We start from the raw sequence: 19,490 nt of genomic DNA, 5'->3' as shown, positions 1-19,490 counted from the left end.
CTTTGTCTGCACAAAAACAGTGATATTCACTTAGAAATAGAGATGTTCCGGCCAAACCAATTCAAAAAAAGAAGGAGGTTGAAGCAGCAAAGAACGATTCATCAGCTACATAAAGAAAATGAAAGGAGGCGATTGGTCCGGAGAGCAGAAAATCAAAATCAGCAGAACAATCACAGCAGCAAGCTATATCAAAGGAAAAGGAAAAGAAAGAGATCCCAGTCAAAGAGGTAGAAAAGACTCCCGCTTTTAGCTTAGAGAATGATATTTCTAAGTTAAAGGTATCCATCCCCTTGACTGAAATAATGAAGAACAACAGTTATAGAGGACAGATTTCTAAAATGTCGAATTTGGACCCAATGTCCGACATGGTAAATGTAGAAGATGATTAGCCCAAAATGATTTTTGGACCAGCATCGAATGGCGAGTCTCCTGATAGAGATGTGCCACCCTTCTATATCAGTTTATGATTGCATGATTTTGTGTTACACAATGCCATGTTCAATTCCGGAGCTTCTCACAATCTCATGCCCAAGGCTATCATGGATAAGCTTGGCCTGGACATCACCCGGCAATATCATGATCTCTATTCATTCGATTCCAGCAGGGTAAGATGTATAGGACTCATCAAAGACTTGGTTGTGAGTTTGGATCAGCTTCCTATGAAAAATGTTTTGATGGATGTGGTGGTAGCAGATATTCCTCCAAGGTTTGGCATGCTTCTTTCCAGGTCTTGGGTAGCGAAATTGAAAGGGACACTACAACTGGATTTCTCCTATGCAACAATCCAGGTGTTTGGACAAATGAGGAAGTTATATTGGGAAAAAAAAATGAAATATATGATCACAAGCAAGGAGAAACCTATAAATCATCCTATTAACTATGTACATACAGATTTAGAGTCTTTTGTTTTGTTTTCAGATAGTTTAAATGATATAGATAGTCAAATAGTAGAAGCAGATGACATTCAAGAAATAACAGAAAATTTCAGAGAAATTTTGAAGAAAGAAGGACAAGAAAAGCAGCAAAATGTTGGGCAATCAGCTGAAAGTAATGGACAGCAAGCAGAAAAGGCACAACAAACTGATTTCCAACACTTACAAGAGGAGGAAGAAGGCTTGTGGACCATGGATTTCGATGGAGCAGTAGGAAATGATGGCGTTGGAATTGGAATTTGGGTACGCAGTCCTTTCTCTGCCCCAAACAAAGTGCCTAGCAACGTGAGGGTTTGCTCTTACAAGCTGGCCTTTGAGTGTTCAAACAATGAAGCTGAGTATGAAGCTCTAATTGCTGGCCTGAAGATTCTCAGAAAGCTGAATGCAAAAAGGATTTTGGTATATGGCGACTCCGAATTGGTAATAAAGCAGGTCAGAGGTGAGTATCAAGCAAAACATCCTAGGATGCGGGCCTATCGTAATGCAGTTTTAGACATCTTGAAGTTATTTTCATAATACACCTTGACATGTGTGCCTCGTATACAAAATAGTATTGTTGATGCTCTTGCCAAGGCAACAAGCAGTTTGAAGATCCCCATGAACTCCAGCAATAAATTTGAAATCCATGTCAAGCATCGTCCAACCATTCCAGACAATCAGCGATATTGGCAAGTGTTTCAAGATGATGAGGAGATTAAGGATTTTCTGCTAAACGAAGGCAAGTTCAAAGAAACCTCCATTGATGTAGAAAATGATGATGGAAAAAGGAATGGTACAGATGAAGTGCAGATCAATGAAATGGACGTATTGCAGCTGAAGAATAACATCATTCCTAAAGGCTTAATATCTCTAGAGGAACTTTTTGATCAGGATGATGTAGCCCACAAGCCAACATTGTAGCCAACAGAGAAGGGTGTAGAAGAGGTCAACATCGGTATAGCTGCCAATCCAAAGTTGGTAAAATTGTCTAAAGCATTATCGCCAAAGATCAAGGACAAATACATCAGTTTGATGGCTTCATTTGCAGATGTGTTTGCTTGGGACTATTCTGATTTAAAGACCTATGATACCAATATTATTCAGCACACAATACCCATCAAGCCCAATCAAAAACCATTTAGACAGAAGCTGAGAAGGATAAATCCAAAGTTGCTGCCATCTATCGAAAAGGAGGTAAACAGGTTGTACAAGTCAGGTATCATTGTGCCCATCAGATTTTCAGATTGGATATCTAACTTAGTGCCTGTACGCAAGAAGACCGGTGAGATCCGCCTATGAATTGATTTCAGAAATATAAATAAAGTCTCATTGAAGGAAAACTATCCACTACCCAAGATGGACCATATACTTCAACGAGTAGTGGGGGCATCTCGTATGTCACTGCTTGATGGTTATTCCGGATATAACAAAATTTATGTCCATGAAGATGATAGAGACAAGACAGCATTCACCACTCCATGGGGAACCTTTCACTATGCCAAAATGCCCTTCGGTTTAAAGAATGCAAGTGCCACATTTCAGTGGGCAATGGACTTGGCTTTTGCAAATGAGAAGGATGTGTTTTTGGTGGTGTACCTGGATGATTTGATGGTATTTTCCAAATCTGATGAAGAGCACTTGCATCACCTAAAAATTGTCTTTCAAAAGTGCAGGAAATATGGTCTATCGCTGAATCCTAAGAAAAGCTTGTTCGCCATGGAGGAAGGCAAATTACTTGGGCACATCATTTCAAAGGATGGCATTCATATAGATCCAGCACGTGTGCAAGCAATTTAGCAAATCGATCTTCCTAGGAACAAAAAAGAGATACAATCATTCAATGGTAAGATGAATTTTATGCATCACTTTGTGCCTAATCTTGCAGAACACTTAAGAGAAATGACCAACATGCTTAAGAAGGATAGCCAGGTGAAATAGACAGAGGAGGCTGTAAAATCTTTCAACTTGGTCAAATTGGCCCTTTCTTCAGCTCCAGTTCTAGTCAGCCCGGACTACACTCAGGATTTCATATTGTTTTCATTTGCTTCTGAGCACACTATGGCAGCGGTATTATTGCAGAAGGGAGATGATCATGAAAGACCCATTGCATTCTTCAGCAGGGCTATAAGGGATGCAACTTTAAAGTACAACATCATTGAGAAGCAAGCCCTGGCATTGGTGAAGGCATTGAAGGATTTCCGGGTATATATCCTACATTCTCATGTTCTGGCCTATGTTCCTAATACTACTTTAAAAGATGTTTTAGTGCAGACCGATCCAGAAGGGAGAAGAGGCAAATGGATCGCTGCTTTGCTGGAATATGATGTGGAAATAAAGCCCACAAAGCTGGTCAAAGGACAAGGGTTGGAAAAGCTAATGGCCGAATCAAACTTGCATGCCTTGGACATAAATTTGATCGCTACCATGTCTGATGAGAATGAGGAAGGAACATCAATTCAGGTATCTGAAATGTTTGCTTTGTCCCCATGGTATTCAGATATAATATATGTGCTGAAAAATCTGTCACCACCGCCCGACATGACTAGAAACAAAGCGAGAACACTCAAATTGAAGGCTGCCAAGTTTTGCATTTTGAATTCTGCACTGTATTGGAAGGATCCCGGTGGCATTTTGTTAAATTGTTTGGTGGAAGAGGAGGCAAAGAAAGTCATGGAGGATTTCCATGGAGGAGAGTGTGGTGGTCACCTTTTTTGGAAGTCAACAGCGAACAAAATTTTGAGAGAAGGGTACTACTGGCCTACTTTGTTTGCTGATGTGTATAAGATGGTCAAGCACTGTCATAAATGCCATATTTTCGAAGGAAAACAGAAATTACAGCCTTTGCCACTTAAGCCTATTGAGGTGAGCTCTCCCTTCCAGCAGTGGGGGTTGGATTTCATTGGGGAAATTCATCCTGCCTCTTCCAAACAGCATAGATGGATCCTTACAGCGACAGAATATTTCACAAAATGGATTGAGGCAACTCCCACCAGACAAGCTATAGACACGGTAATCATTTCATTCCTTGAAAATAACATCTTGTCTCGCTTTGGTTTTCCAAACAAATTAATCACCGATAATGCAACAGCTTTCAAATAGAAAAGGATGGTAGAATTTTGTCATAAATATCACATCATTTTGGGTCATTCAACTACCTATCATCTGCAAGGCAATGGATTGGCGGAATCTTCGAATAAATCATTGGTCAACATCATCAAGAAGCTGCTGGAAATAAATAAAAAGAGTTGGAATAAGAGGTTGGTCCATGCGCTTTGGGCGGATCGGATCAGTCAGAAAAAGTCCATTGGTATGTCACCTTTTGAGCTTGTTTATGGAGTTGACACAGTATTTCCCGTCTCTCTTGCTGCCTCGGTGGTCAAACTTCTTCAGGAGGCCGGCAGTGAAGAAGATCCCATGCAGAGAAGGTTGAATCAAATGGTCCACTTGCAGCAAACAAGAGAAGAGGTTTTCAAGAACACATCCAAGTTGCAGGAGAAGATAAAGGAAATATATGACAGAAAAGCAAAGGCAGATAAATTTCAATTGGATGATGTGGTGCTGAAGTGGGATGCAAGGAATGAAGAGAAAGGTAAGCATGGAAAGTTCGAAAATCTTTGGAAAGGTCCTTTCAAGATTGCGGCATATAGGGGTCAGAATGCTTTTCTTCTGAAGGAAATGAATGGGGAAGATTGTCCTGGAGGGCCAATCAATGGTTGGCTGCTCAAGCGGTATCATTGCTGATTTATTAATGCTACTTCCACTGTCATTGTAAATACCTTTTTTATTTCAGTTTGGTTTCAGTCTGCAAAGTTAGTTTTTGAGTTATTTCAATGTCAAGTTTGAGTCAATTTCTTGGTCATTTCAGTTTCATAAATAAGTCAAAGTCATGTGTTGTTTATCGAAATGATGACTCCATAGCCCAATGGACAAAAGGCACTGTATAGCTCCTCCAGAGATCTGTTGTTCTTGGCACCTCCAAGGAGCTACCATCCCCCATTGGAGCCAATGTTAGCGTCGGTTTGGTCAGCCCTTCATCAGAGATCAAAACTCTTTATGCATTTCATGTCTAGGTGTCCCGCTCCATTCACTCAGCTGCATTTCACTAGGGGCATGCCATGATCTGACAGAGAAAGTCATGCCAATCATTCCCCCTCATGTCTGGCTCCTGCTGGCTCAGGTATTTTTTCAATAATCACCAAAGTCCATGACAATCAAGGTCTGGTCCTTTAAAGGACAAAAGTCATTTTTTATGTTTAGGTCTAGGAATTCATCAATTTGGTCTTTGAAACATGTCTAGTAAAGCCATGCAGGCTAGAGGGAGGCCCTTACACAGCTATGGTTCAGAGAGTTTCATCGTCATGTGGATAGACTTCGACTCTTCTTCAAAACTTTGTTTTGAAGAAAAGTCAAACAGTGTCATTTATGAAAGTTTTCCCAAAAAAAAAAAAATCGGCAGTTGAATTTTTCATATGCAGTCATGGTTTCCATGGCCAAATGTCCTGTCATATAGTCCCTGCAAAGATGTGCCGAAAATTTCATCATTTGAGCCAAAATTTCAAAGGGAAAGTGAAAATCAGTGTGTTTTAAAGTCAGTGAAAAAGTGCAAAACACAACATTAGAAAAATGGGTTTTCAAGGAAGCAAAAATTAAACCCATCTCTTCCAAGGCTATATATACATGTTTTTATCCAAATCAAGGGCATTGTGCTATTACAAGCCTTGGAGAGACATTGCAAAGGTGTGAGTGCGAAATCGTGAGCGTTTGAGTGAGTGGGAGCTGGTTTTAGAGGGCGCGGCGCACATACCCAGGAGCGCGGTGCACACAGAGGGCACGGCGCACACGCAGCCTACCCACAGTTCAAATTTTCTAAGGGTGCAGCACACTGGGTTTTGCGCGCGGTGCACACAGACCAGGGGCCGAAAAACATTACCAAATCACTCCAAATTTTGGTGAATGCTATCAAATCGAGAGGTAGGCCTTACGACATCACCTGTTCATCAAATTTTATCAATGATATGGTGTTTATAGAGATGTTTGAATGTCACCAAAATGCATAAGGTCAACCATAAGAAATCACCAAGAAAATGATGGCTAGGGTTGTTAAAATGTGTTGTTAGTGCCAAGGTTTCACTCCACTCACCTTTTTCCCCTCACCTATCATTTTTCCCATCCTCCCTTTATCATTTTTCCTAAAACCCCTGCCCTAAATTACTACCAAACCCTCTCCCTATCCCTCCACTATTCGGTCAACACAAAATCACCATAAGACAAGCTCATTGTGCAAGCAAGGCGGTGGAAGAAAGGTGCAAGGTCGAAGAGTTGAAGAGTGAAGCAATTTGGAGCAATTTAGGGTGATCTCAGAGTGCGCGGCGCACACACAAAGGAGCATGGCGCACTCATTGGGCGCGGCACACACAGAGCCCATCCGCTGTGTAAATCCACCACTGGCGCGGTGCACTAGGCATTGCGCGTGGCAGACAGGGATATAAAGCCCAGAAACCAACTAATTTGCCCAAAAATTTTGTGGATGCTCATCAAATTTGAAAGATTGTCAAAGCAACTACCAGCTTCATTTGAATCAAAGGGTAGCCTAAAACTCAGGGTACAAATAGAAATAATGGCATCCAAAGTTTCATCAGAATATGAGGACGAGACCCACAGTGACACAGCTTCAGGAGAAAGGGCCCACAGGAGACATCACCAGAGTGGCAGACATCTTAGAGATGAGCTAAACTCCCTCACTGTGTTGCAGGCATGCCCTCTTGCTATGTCTTGTTTCTAGCACTTAGCATGTTTTGAATTTTGTCAGAGGGTGGCAAATGTCAGAGTTCATCATGAGTTGGCCTGTCTTTTTGCACTTCACCTACATGGAGGACAGTCTATCTTGGCTGGGGTCACTTTCACATTGACACCCGAAACCATATCAGTGGCAACAGGCATACCAAACATTGGAGAGCAGTGGCATAAGAAGAAGAAGGTGGAGAGGCATCATTATGAGCCTTACATCAAAGACAGTTGTTTGAGCCACCTCACGAGAGTTTTTCCATTCAGATTTTTGAGAGATGAGTATGCACCGCTCATGAAATTGATCATGAAGTATTTCAGTTGTGAGGGGAGGTTTTCTTGCCTTTATGCCTATCACATCAGGTTGCTCATGCACTTTACCAGGGTGCGAATGATGAACCTTCCATTTTTCATCTATGGGAATATAGAGAGGATGAAGAATTTCATGCAGCACAAGACCCCTCGTCAACAACTCAACAGTGTTTATCACTTTTCCCTTATCCGGATTTTGGTGGACCATCAGTTGGGATTGCAGGGTAATACTTGGGAGGACTTCATCTCCCGTGACTTCTTCAACGCTCCATAGGTAGTATCAGAGGCAGAGCATGAGATAGATGGCCCATCTCATCAGTATGAGCGACATGAAACTGCTACTATACCAGTATACATCACCTATCAGAGAGGCAGTAGACCCTTATTTGCAGCAGCAAAGCGAGTGTTATCTCCACCCAGGGTGGAAGGGGCCTCGCTTCCGACATCAGCATCACATGAGTAGGGAAAGGGTAAGGAGCTAGTGCAGGAGGAAGGGCCATCAGGTGAAAAAGAGACCAAATTCATTCTCCTTCATGATGATGAGATAGATGCAGAACCAACAAATGCGGAGCTTACAGAGATCATCCAGGAGCAACAGTCAGTGATTTAGTCCTTATCCCTTGACATGGAGAGAGCCAAGTGGAACATGAAGTACCTGGAGTAGAGAAACAAGTAGCTTGAGGACCAATAGACAATCATGGAGCTGCGAAACATTCGTGAGCATCGCCAAGCTGCTCAAAGAAGAAGGGTTGCGCTCACATCTTTGGAGCAAGAAATCAATGAGGATCGGGAGGCCAACCTTGAGAGGGTCAACATGCATTTGGAGAGGCTTCTAGAAAAATCCAACAAGGACCTTGCTCTACTGAGACACATGGCTTTCCGTTACAGGGTGCGAAACATGAGTGCACAGGCCCGGATAAGGAACTTGAAGGCAAAATTAAGGAAAACAACAAGAAAGGAAAAAAGGGCAAAAGAGCAAGATCGGCTTTGGATCTTGGATGAGGCTTCCTTGGCCCATCATAACATCCCATAGAGAACCTCCAGCCCAAATTTCAAAAAATTTGGGGAGATTTTGGTCACTTGGTAATTTTTTGGGTAAAAAACAGGGATTTTCTCCCTGTGCGCCGCGCCACTGGCGTTGTTATCACAAAATCATGTACTGATGGTTGCTACCAGTTAGATTTCATGTAACTACTTCCGACCAGGCTTTAGACTAAGGTTAGCCTCCTTAGTCAGAGAGGGCTCTCTCACAGATTTGTAATAGGAATTATTAACAAGAAAAGATGGCTAATTCTTCAAACATTTTATGAAAACAAGCTGGTTGGAACTACAAAATAACATCTCTTCCATTGGGCTCATGGAGTCAAATACTTCTGCAGTAAACTATAAACCACTCAATCATAGAAGCCAAGGCATATAATGTTTAACACTCAAAACATCTCTCAAAAAGAACCTCAACTCATAAATATACACAGGAAGTCTGAGCACTAGGTGAATTCAGAGTGATTGCATATTTAGTGAGCTGTAAAATATATAAAGGATAATGACAAAACCACACATATTCTGAGCATTGAACACATGATGAATCTTGGGAAGAAAAAGTAATCCTTATATTACTGTCAAAAAGTCTTTTTACATAAGCTGATAAAAACTCTGTTTTTTCATAAATCTCCAACCCTACATACATCAGAGTTTTCACTATATATAGGAAAACCAAAACTAAAACTATCTTGAGTCTCCTCAACAAGCATGAGGGGAGAGCTCGATGATCTACCATTAATTAACCTTATCTATTTCAAAACAAACTTATTAAATACATAAGGTATTGTGCTGTAAATGCAGAGAATCCTAATTACATTGAAAGCCCAACTCTATCTTCTCGTGTGCATGATTCTCCTTGGATCCTTGACAGCTGTACAATTTCTGTTATGGCTGAGATATATTGAGGAACATTCACTGAATGAGCTGGCCTTCGGGTGCTAGCTGTAAAGATGGCTTATTAATTAGTAAACATGAACACCCTATTTTCACGATCCCTGTCTTCCATTCTTCTTCACCATTTAAAAACCACGCCCCAAGCTCTTAATCCTTCAATAATAACGCATAACACCATCTGCATCATGATCTGGATGCCTTGTGGACTGAACAGGTGTGCTAACTAACAATCTCGGTAACCCTACCAGAACCCTAATAATTCGGACATAAAGTGCCTTTAAGAACACTTTAGCAAAAAACAAAATATTTCACTTTTTCTTCAAAACTCACACCTGTCACTATTTGAGCTGCTATGATATCCATGTATAATCTCCCTCCGGTCCTCGAGGCATTCCTTTCAAAATTCGCTGACCCCATCATCAAATTTCATTGTTTTCTTATAAAACAACGTTCTACAGTAGTTTCGTAGCGCGCTACGAAACTACTGTTTTTGTCAAAACAAAACATATTTATTTTGCAGCGCTTTCTGCTTAAACTCATGATTCCTTCAGACATTTTATACAGGTGCTAGGGACCTAAATAACTTCAAAATGATAGAATTTGAACCAAAATTTATCAAAACTTTGAAAAGTACCTTTCCTCTTAAGTCAGTGAGCTAGTTTACCTAGCTTCTTCTTCAAACTGCTAACCTCTTCCTTCAAAGCCTTATTTTCTGATCTCAGACACATGTTCAGCTTTCTCACGTGTTTTGCTTGTTTAAGTGCTGGTATCATCCATGAAAATACATCAGACCCTGAGCCAGCTTGCTTCAGTAGACTTGTGCTGCCTTTTAATACAGCCCTTCTATAACTAGCATATCTCATTGCACGTTCTCTAGAAAAACTCTTGGTCTGAGGCACCTCTTCCTGGGTCTTTCCTGCCTGGTTCTTGATAGCTATGACATTCCCTCCTTGGCTAATAATAACCTTTTTACCTTTGTCTTTACTCTTGGCTGCATGCACTGTTTTAGTCAAAATTTCAATAAACTCTGTACTAGGCATTTTTACAGCTGCCTCCTCTTTATGCACTTTCTCGGCCTCTTTCATTTGTCTTCTTGTAATTGGCCTCCTTGGTTTAAACACATATTCTTCACTTGGCTCCTCAAACCGTAACCTTTTCGAAGCCTTTGATTTCTTCATGCTCTCTGGTGAAGATTGGGTTAAGTCAATGTGCATTGGTTGCACTGGCTGATCTTGTTCAAGTTCCATTGGCTCAATCTGCACTGACTGATCTTGTTCAAGTTCAATTGCTTCAAGTAAATCATTTAAACTAGCTTTTGACATAGGACTCTCTTCAACAGCAATTGACTTACCCTTCTCCTTGCTCAACTGACCTCTGGTTTTTACTCTTGATCCCTTTTCAACTTCACTTGGTGCAGGTGCATCCTTCTTCTGTTTGACCTTCTCTTTTGATGATGATTTAGGTGTCTCCTTGATCACCACAGGCTTGACTGGTTTCTTCAACTTGGTTTTGGACTTCTTTAGATCTTTCACCTCCTTCCTGATCTCAGCCAGAGTAGGTTCTTCAATTGTTTTCTCCCTTTCCCTAACAGGCAATGGAGTAAGGCCCGTCTTGCTCTGAAAACCCGCCATAAAAATAAAGGAGTCCCAATCTTTACCAATCTTCTGCAAACCATCTAACACTAACAACTTCACCAAACCATGATGGAACAGTGATGTTTCACAGTCATCTTTTTTCAACTGAATTTTATCACACATTTTACTTAGGCTTCTGAATAAATAGAAAGGGATATCAATTGATGCTTTGCCTGTGAAATGTAACAAAAGCTTAAAATGATATGAGTACACTTTGTTATACCTCCCTTCGCATGTTAAATACTTTTGGATGCATGTGAGGAGCAGGGCAAAATGTTCTTTCACGTAACTCCTTGGCACAGCTTTCGTGAGATCCTCATTTACATAAGGCTCCTTCAAAAATTCCTTACATGGGCTCATGTCGAATTTAAAATTTTTGAACCATTCATTTCCACCTCTAGGGATCTCAGTCACATTAGAAATGGCTTCTGGGGATACAGGGAATTCTAGCATTGACACCTTAGAGTTTAAACCAGTAAAATTCAATGCAAAAGCTTTTGTTACCTCTGCGTGCCCTCCTTGCAACTTCTCACAAAACCTCCAGCAACCAGCGTTTTTAAAAGCTCTTGCTACACCTTCATCCTTTAAAGTAATATCAAGCCCCACGGGTTCTGTTCTTTGGCACCTACCGGATCGATGTTCCCTTTTCTCCATTTTACTTTGCAGACTTTCGAACAGAAAACTAACAGCAGCTTCAACTCAGAAGAGAACTTCAAACTTTGGGATACAGGCTCGCTTGCAATCAGGTCCTTTTAAAAGAAAACTCGGGCTCCCTTTGCGCTTCAACAGTCTTGTCATACAAGCAAATCAGTTTACGCACAAATAACAAATATCATGACACTACCATACATCATAAAATCACTTTGAATGATGTTTATGTGCGTGGTTCTGAACCTCATGGCGGAATGATGACCCATAATGGCCCGGAGAGGACATCAACTGACAACATATGCACGGACCTAATGACTCAACCCCCCAGACTTGACATCTCAAGAAAACGCGCTGCAAAATCCCTGAATCCCCGATTTAGTAGCGCAGACAGTTTAAAATTAAAGAAATGCGCTACGAAATGGCTGATAGATGACACGCTACGAAAAAACAGAAACATCATTGCGCTGCCAAATTGGCCAATCAGACTGCGCTACGAAACTGTGCAAAGGACCAATGACGCAAACAAGACAAGACATGCCTTAAACAATTATGATGAAGGATGATAAACGGTTTTTGAAAATGACTCACATCAATACCCTTTTTAAAACATAATCCCTAAGTAACACACATAGGAACATAACCACTAGACAACTCTTTTTTGACTATGAAATTTTTTTGGACAACATTACATACATTGACTGCAATTTACATTGATAACAGGCGCGACGCTAAAATTCTAGAGATCCAAATGAGGAATGGCTTGCAGTTTTGGATTCAGCATGGCAAACTAGACTACTGGTGTCCGGGCAAGAAATTTGGGCAAGATCTGAGTCTCCTAAAGGTCAAAAAACACCAAAAATGGCCTCTCTGCCACTTTTTTGACACATAGAAAGCAGTCTTGGGAGAATGGATATTTGGAGGGGAAAATGAGCACCAAATTTGAAAATTCCAATTGAGTTAGAAAGTAGATAGGACAAGCTTTCCAGCAAGCCCACGTGGGCACATTTTGGACACTTGCAAGTTCCCCAAAACAGGCCCCAAAGTAGCGCGACGCACAAAGAAAATGGCACGGCGCACAGAGGAAAAATTGCCAATTTGCTTCCGTTTCGCGAAATATCGGTTCGCGACTTCTCCAAGTGGGCCCACTCATCTACACTTCAGCTTTTTGGCACCAAAGGTGGGATTTAAAGTGTTTTTTCTCCAGATTGGCTTCTATCTAAGTGGCGAAGGAAGGCAAACGATCACCCAAGCCAAATGTCATGTTTGTAGCGCTGCACCTGTCGCTGATGGTTGGCTCTCCATCTCCATTTTGCAATGATTCGAGTAACTCCCCAACCCTTGGGCGTTCTATCTCTTCCTCACAAAATCTATATATTGTATGCAAGTTATTTGCAAAGGGTGGGTTGGCTTGTAACTTCTGGGAGACTGTGGGAAAGAAACTTTGTTTCTTCAATGTGTATTTTTGACAGAGAATTAATGAAAGGCAGCGACTCTGTTTCATGAGATTCTTGTGGTTGTGAGTGTAGCACATGTGTCTCTTGTGTTCTCATATGTATTTAGTTATGTTTCATAATTCAATTCATGTTCATTTTCAGTGAAATTTTCTGAGTGAGATTAGTAGAATTCAATTTTATTGCTCTGCCTGTGGGAAAATTTCATGTTCAGTGTTATTCTTCTGTTGAAAAGGATTCATGTCACTATGCCCTTTTCACTTTCTTTAGCAATTTATTCATGCTACGGTACCTCAAACTAAATTGTTACATTTTCTGCCTACCTTGCCTCATGGAATAATCTGTGCCTTTGTATTAAATTCTCTGTTCTTCGCTGAGCGCCGGTCCCATAACATCCCAGAAGCTCGGTCATTCATGAAAATTGTTTCCCGAATCCCTATTCACTTACTAGCCTAAGGTAAATATTTCATTGTAAGTCATCTCAGACTGTTTTCGATTATCTATTCACTGAGCGTGACTCGGAGGGAGCCCTCTCCTGCTCTGGTAGGGCTAGCTACCAGACTTAGCGTGGTTTGTGGTTACCCTATTTTTTGCCTTCCTTCAACCTAAGGCAGATTTAGGTGCTAACAGGAGGTACTACGACTCCATCAGATCTCAGAAATGGCAAGTTTAACGTTATTGATATTTTCCAATATGCACAACTATGCTGTTCCTTTATCATTTCTGTGTTTTGAAAAAATTAACAGTGTGCTAAGCTTAGATGAAATGGGAGGCAGAGCAATATGCATTGAACCACAGGTGTTAATAATTTCTGACGCTGCAGGAGAAATTCTAGAGAGAGCAAGATGGATTGCCTACTTGACCCAACTACAGTAGTCCCATGAAATGATGGCCATCGAATTTCTGCAGAATTTGCAGGAAGATCGTTCCATGGTGAGGGGAAGGCAAATAACAGTAACAGATGTGGTAATTGTTGAAGTATCTGGACTACTAGCTATTGGACCAATATGGACCCAGAAAAAAGTGAGACTTCAAGAGGCCATAGCTATCTTTCAGGACGAAGGACAAAACCTTATCGTCAAAGGAAAAAGTGTCCTGCTTGCAACTCTGGGAGAACCATGGGCAGAATTAGCCAAAATAGTGCAAAGCTACATCAAATGTGATGGGAGAAAGGATGTGGTAAGACCACCCCATCTCAAATTATTAGTAGTATTAAGATAGAAATGTGCTGTAAATTTGCCTGCATATTTAATTTCTTTATTGAATGACACCGCTCGAAGCATAAGGAAATCACGTCATACAGAAATGGTAGTAAGTCATCATGGTTTAATTCGATTAATAGTCAGTTATAGTCTTGCTCAGCAGCAGACTAGTTGGGAAGAATTGGTATTTTCAATAGACGGGGGATTGGCCTTACCAGCCCCGAAAAGAAAAAGAACCACCAGCACATCAACTAGACCACAGAAATGCAGACAACCCTCCAGATTGAGGAGAAGCAGGGGAATGTTGGGAAATCTCCAAGATAACAGTAGCCAACCCTTAGAAATATAGGGCTCCGAGGATGAGCAACCCCCACAACTCGAAGGAGGGGAAACGTGGAAGAAGAATTGGAAGAGGAATTGGAGGAAGAAACTAAGCGCTCTGCTGCAAGTCCACTACAAAGTCCATTGTAGGAAGGTGAATTGGCCCAAATTTTGGCCAATATGGGTGAATATATTTAACCCCAGAGCCCGTTCAACCTCAATATTGAGGTAGGGCAATCACAAGAACGCTCTTCCTATAGTAAGAGTGCATCCGAGGAGATGAATGACAAGGAAGAAGAAGAAGCACAATCACACGAACACTTTGCTCATGGTAACAATGCATCCGAGGAAATGAACGACGAGGAAGAAGAAGAAGAAGTAGCCACTCGGGAAGTGGCAGATCAAACCAGGGTTATCTCCCCTGAGGAACCTAATCAGGATGAAGAGAACACTGAAGAAGTGTTCCAAACAGAAAATATGGGAACAAGCCGAGGTGAGGGCACAGTCCTTGAAGAACAAAACCTAGCTGAGCAGCCAAGTCCAGTCAAGGAAACAATTGCTCCTCCCAAGAAAAAGAAGAAGAAGATGAATGAAATCAAGAGTCTATGAAAGGAACTACAAAGGCTACTAAATGTAATAAAACAATTCATACAGCAGATAAGGGCCCTAAAAATGGGGAAAATCTCAAAAATATCCCCAAGAACAAGAGATGTAGCCACCTGAATGAAACCCCATAAAATAAAGGCCACGGGGACTCAAGCTGAGCCCATATCCATTCAGGATAGCAAGGAACAATATGTGGTTGTTACAGACGCAGTGGCCCAAATAGAAGATACACTGATCTGTAATAAGGACGTTCAGACAGAGGCACTGTCCTCTAGCGTCACAACGAACCAGATAGTTTATGATAAAGGGACACAGACTGTAGGAACCAGATTTTGCAATAAGAAGATCCAGGTAAATATTCAACCCAAAAGTGTTTTGACGAACAATGACCCTAGGGTAGTAAAACTCCAAGAGGATCTGGCAGATATCAAAAGTTACAACAACAAGTAAAGAACAATGCATCAGAGAGCGAGGACTTTAATAAATGTCGAAGGGTAGAGGAAAAAGTCAAAAAGGTAATAAATAGACTAAAAATAGTAAGGAGTCAAATGGATATTCTCTGTTATCTATATATAGATGTCCTAGCATGTAGGGCCCCTGCCAAAAATTATGCTTTGTTTTTATTAGAAATATATTTGCAATTAAAAATTAAAGTTGTTAAGGCAGGGAAACCTATAGAATTGAAAATTGTTGATGATTTTATAAATTGTTGTAAACACTATGGAGTCAAAGTTCAGTGTTTACTCTGTGAATTTTATTTGCATAATTTTATCTTGGAAGAGGAAATGGAGAAGAATCCCAGTCCTTTTGTGGGAGATATCCAGTTTCAAGCATTCATTTCATTTGCTGCCAACTAGTTAAAGTGGCTCAAGGCCCATAACACCTTTCAGAGACAAGAAAATGGGTTAGACCTTTGGGTTAGGGGTGAACTGAAAAACCCATTACAACTGTGGATTAAGCATAAAAGCCTAATGAAAAATGAGGGTGTGATCCAAACATTGGGACCCATCCACAAAGACATTGTCCAGCAAGGGGTAGAATATTTCCTGTCTATCAAAGAAGATGCCCTGGCAGTAGCTAAACTCCGATGGAAGACTTCTAATTGGAATATTCAGGACAGAGAGCCATTCAATTACAAAAATTTTAAGTTAGTTGCCAATCGCCTGGTTACCTATGGTAACCTCATCTTGAGGGAAGGACCGTATTGGCTAGGTTGTAGATTTCGAAGCCCTATTATCTGGTATCCTGCAACAAAATATAAGGCCATCTATGAATTACCTGAAGGGCAGACAGGGCGCATTTTTGAAGTTTTAGCTACACATCATGGTTTTAGACCACTTCATGAAAATCCCTCTCTAGCCTATTCCCTAACTGCCTTGCATGTAAATTACATGGTTTTCATGAGGGCATGAAAAAGGGTAAGCAGGGGGGTGTGTTGAGTGATGGAAAAGGTATGCATTTTCCATTTATTTCTTTATCTTTTCCTTTGAATCATAACTCCTTTACATTCTAAAATGGTAATATGTTAAAGAATTATGGTAGAATTAATGAGATTTGTGATTAATACAAAATAACTTATTATTGTATTTTTCTATACGGAAAATGAAGGAAATGGAAAACCACTATTCGAGAGGAAAAGACAAAGCAGAAGCAACTGCTATCCCTTCCCCAGGAAGTCATATCCAGACAAGGAGATCAAGATCAGAGCGCATAATCCAGGAGAAGAAAGGGAAAGCGTGGCATCAACGCAAGAAGACAAAATGATAAACTGGAAATCAAAGTTAGAGAAAATCCCTCAGGATCAAAGGATTTTGAGGGATCGTTGCTTCACAACTTATCTATACTCTTGATATATCCGCCTGGCCATTATAGAAAGGGACATCACTTGTAGCCCAGGGGGGCATGTATTATCATTTTGCAGAACTTACTATTGTGCTATTACTTTGATCATAGACTCTTGTTGGTTAAAACAGAGTACGATTGCTTGTAAAATTTTTATACATGATTAATACATAAATCAGTTTCCGTTCCATTCCTTCCTACCGAATTAGCCCAGCGGTGCTTCACTAGCGGCTAAGGGCCTGGTCCTGGTGGATCCACTTGCTATCTGTAACATTATTTTATAGTTCCATTCGTGTGATGGTTTGATTTAATTTTCATTTCCTTGAATCACATTGCTTTACAGTTTCCTGTCTTTACAAGTTCTAATACTTTATGGAATCATCTTATTGCATAAGTTGTGATTGAATCATGTTGCTATTCCCTTCCTATCATAACAAGATTATTATCCTTTACCACTTATATCGTTATTCATTTTAGTTATAAAGTCTTGCAGTTCATTACAGATTGTTGTTCATTTGGCTTTGCTGTCAATTTCCACTAAGATAATGTCACTGTTCATTTCCATTTAGCGTTGTTGTTCATTTCTATTAAGTTAGCATTTCTGTTCATTCATACTAGATAGGTGTTATTTCTTTTCTGCAAGTATTTGGTTTTTCTTTTCAGTATCATTTCCAATTAATTGCTTTAGTGTGGAGTGTAAGATCAACAATTGTAAAGGACATTGGCTATCGCTGTCTAAGTTCTTAGATTGTGGATCTTGTTTATATTTGATTTCATTTATATCAGTTGAAAAAGGAAAGATTTATCACTAATACATCCTTAACTGATAAATTGTTGTAGTTTTCTGAATGAATGATTTAAGTTCCAGAGCATTAAGTTTCTTTTGATTGCAATTAGATTTTATTTCAAGCATATGTTTACTCTTGTATTTATCAATGTACTGCAAATTAGAAAACATTACTCTTGAAATAAATTGCCCGCCTCAGACTAAGTACACTCTTGAAATAAAAAAACGTACCTGGACTGATAATTAATGTAGGATAAATAGAAGTTCAAAAGATATCTTTTATACCTCAACACAGTGCAGCCCAAAAATATCCCCAACTCTGCTATCGGCTCAAGCTTCTTCTGTGCATCTTTGGTCACATAGCAATATACTAATGATCCAAAAATCCTAAAGCAACCAACATCTGTTCTCTTACCAGAATAAGCCTCCTCTGGTGTCTTCATCCCAAGAATCTGATGCAGACTACAGTTCTAAAAATAAACCGATGTGTTTCATGCCTTAGACTACAAGTGTAGTGGTAGGCCCTGATCATGCAACATCACTCGTGTTTCCCCTACAATGATTATGTTCTTCCTATCGGCCACCCCATTCTGTTGTGGGTTATGGGGTGTCATCAACTCCCGTTTAATCCCTTCTACTGCAAAAAAACTCTTAAACTCATTTGAGACATTCTCACCACCGTTATCACTCCTCAGAGATTTAACCTTCTTGCCATAATATTTCTTGGCCAATGCTTTAAATTCACAAAAATTTGTGAAAGTTTGATCCTTCTTCTGCATGAAAAATATCCATCATTTACGAGAAAATTCATCAAAAAATATAACATAATACCTGTGTTTGGCTGTGGATTCTGTTGAGAATGGTCCACACACATCTGAATGGACTCGCTCTAGAACCACCTTTGCTCGATTGTCTCTGTTGTGAAAGGAAGCCTTGGTGTATTTTCTCAAAGTACACCCCTTGCATGTATCAACTTTCTCTGGTGTACCTTTGGGAACACTAGTAGAGATCAGTTGCATGATTTTAAAAGCCCCGTGATGCAAGTGACCCAATCGCCTATGCCATAACTCACCAACATCTCGGCTCTGCACCTTCTCTTCTTTTGTGCTCAAAGAAGCATAATCCTATACTTCCAACTTATAGAGATTCTTAACTCGAATACCTATCTTCTTTACTTGACTCGTGGCTATGTGTTGAAGGTATGCCTTTCCTTTCGAGAAAATTACATCATAGCCTCTATCCTCAAGCATGGCGACCGATACTAAGTTCTTCTTCAACCCAGGCACATACATAACATCTCTCAAGGTGAGAGGAGCACCCTTCTCCCTCTGAAAAGTAACCGTGCCCAATCCAGTAGCACTATACCTCCCATCATCACCCATCTCGATATGCATCTAGAGATCCTTCTCCTCTAGGTCACTGAACAACTCCTTGTCGCCAATGATGTGGAATGAAGCTCCACTGTGAAGGTATCATACACTACCCATCATTGATGACAACATGCATGAAATGTGTAAAGTCCAATTCGAATTGAGAGGCCAAATCCTGACCTGCCGCTCATATTGAGGACTTCTTTTAGGACTTATTGAGCAAAAATTTTGTAGCGAAATGGCCCAACTCGTGACAATGAAAGCACTTAATTTTCATCATGTATTTCTTCTTACCTCCATGGAAATAATCCAATTTAAAATGGGATGCCTTCCCTTTCCCTTAAATTTCCTTACTCACTAAGGCACAGTTTTCTGCATCATCAGTCGTTGATGAGGAACCATCTCTGGTGTTCCTTTTGATCTCTTCTTGCATCAAATCTGACCACAATTATTCCCAATCTGGTAGTGTCTCCCTCCCATTGACAGAGTAATGATATCTATTCCAAATATTGAGAAGCCCTAGGAGAGCTAGGCTCACAATATCATCCTCAATAATGATTATTCCAACACTTCCAAGCTCATCACGACAGTGAGTGAAATTGTTAAAGTATTTTGGAATGGTCTCGCCTTTCTCCATCTTAATTTTTTGAAGTTTGTCTTTTAGTGCCAACTTCCTATGGTCAC

Source organism: Pinus tabuliformis, chromosome 4_2 (genome assembly GCF_031772625.1).
Source record: "Pinus tabuliformis cultivar Carrire ecotype Pingquan chromosome 4_2, CPIR1, whole genome shotgun sequence".
Lineage (NCBI taxonomy): Eukaryota > Viridiplantae > Streptophyta > Pinopsida > Pinales > Pinaceae > Pinus > Pinus tabuliformis.
Note: the sequence above shows the minus strand (reverse complement) of the source record.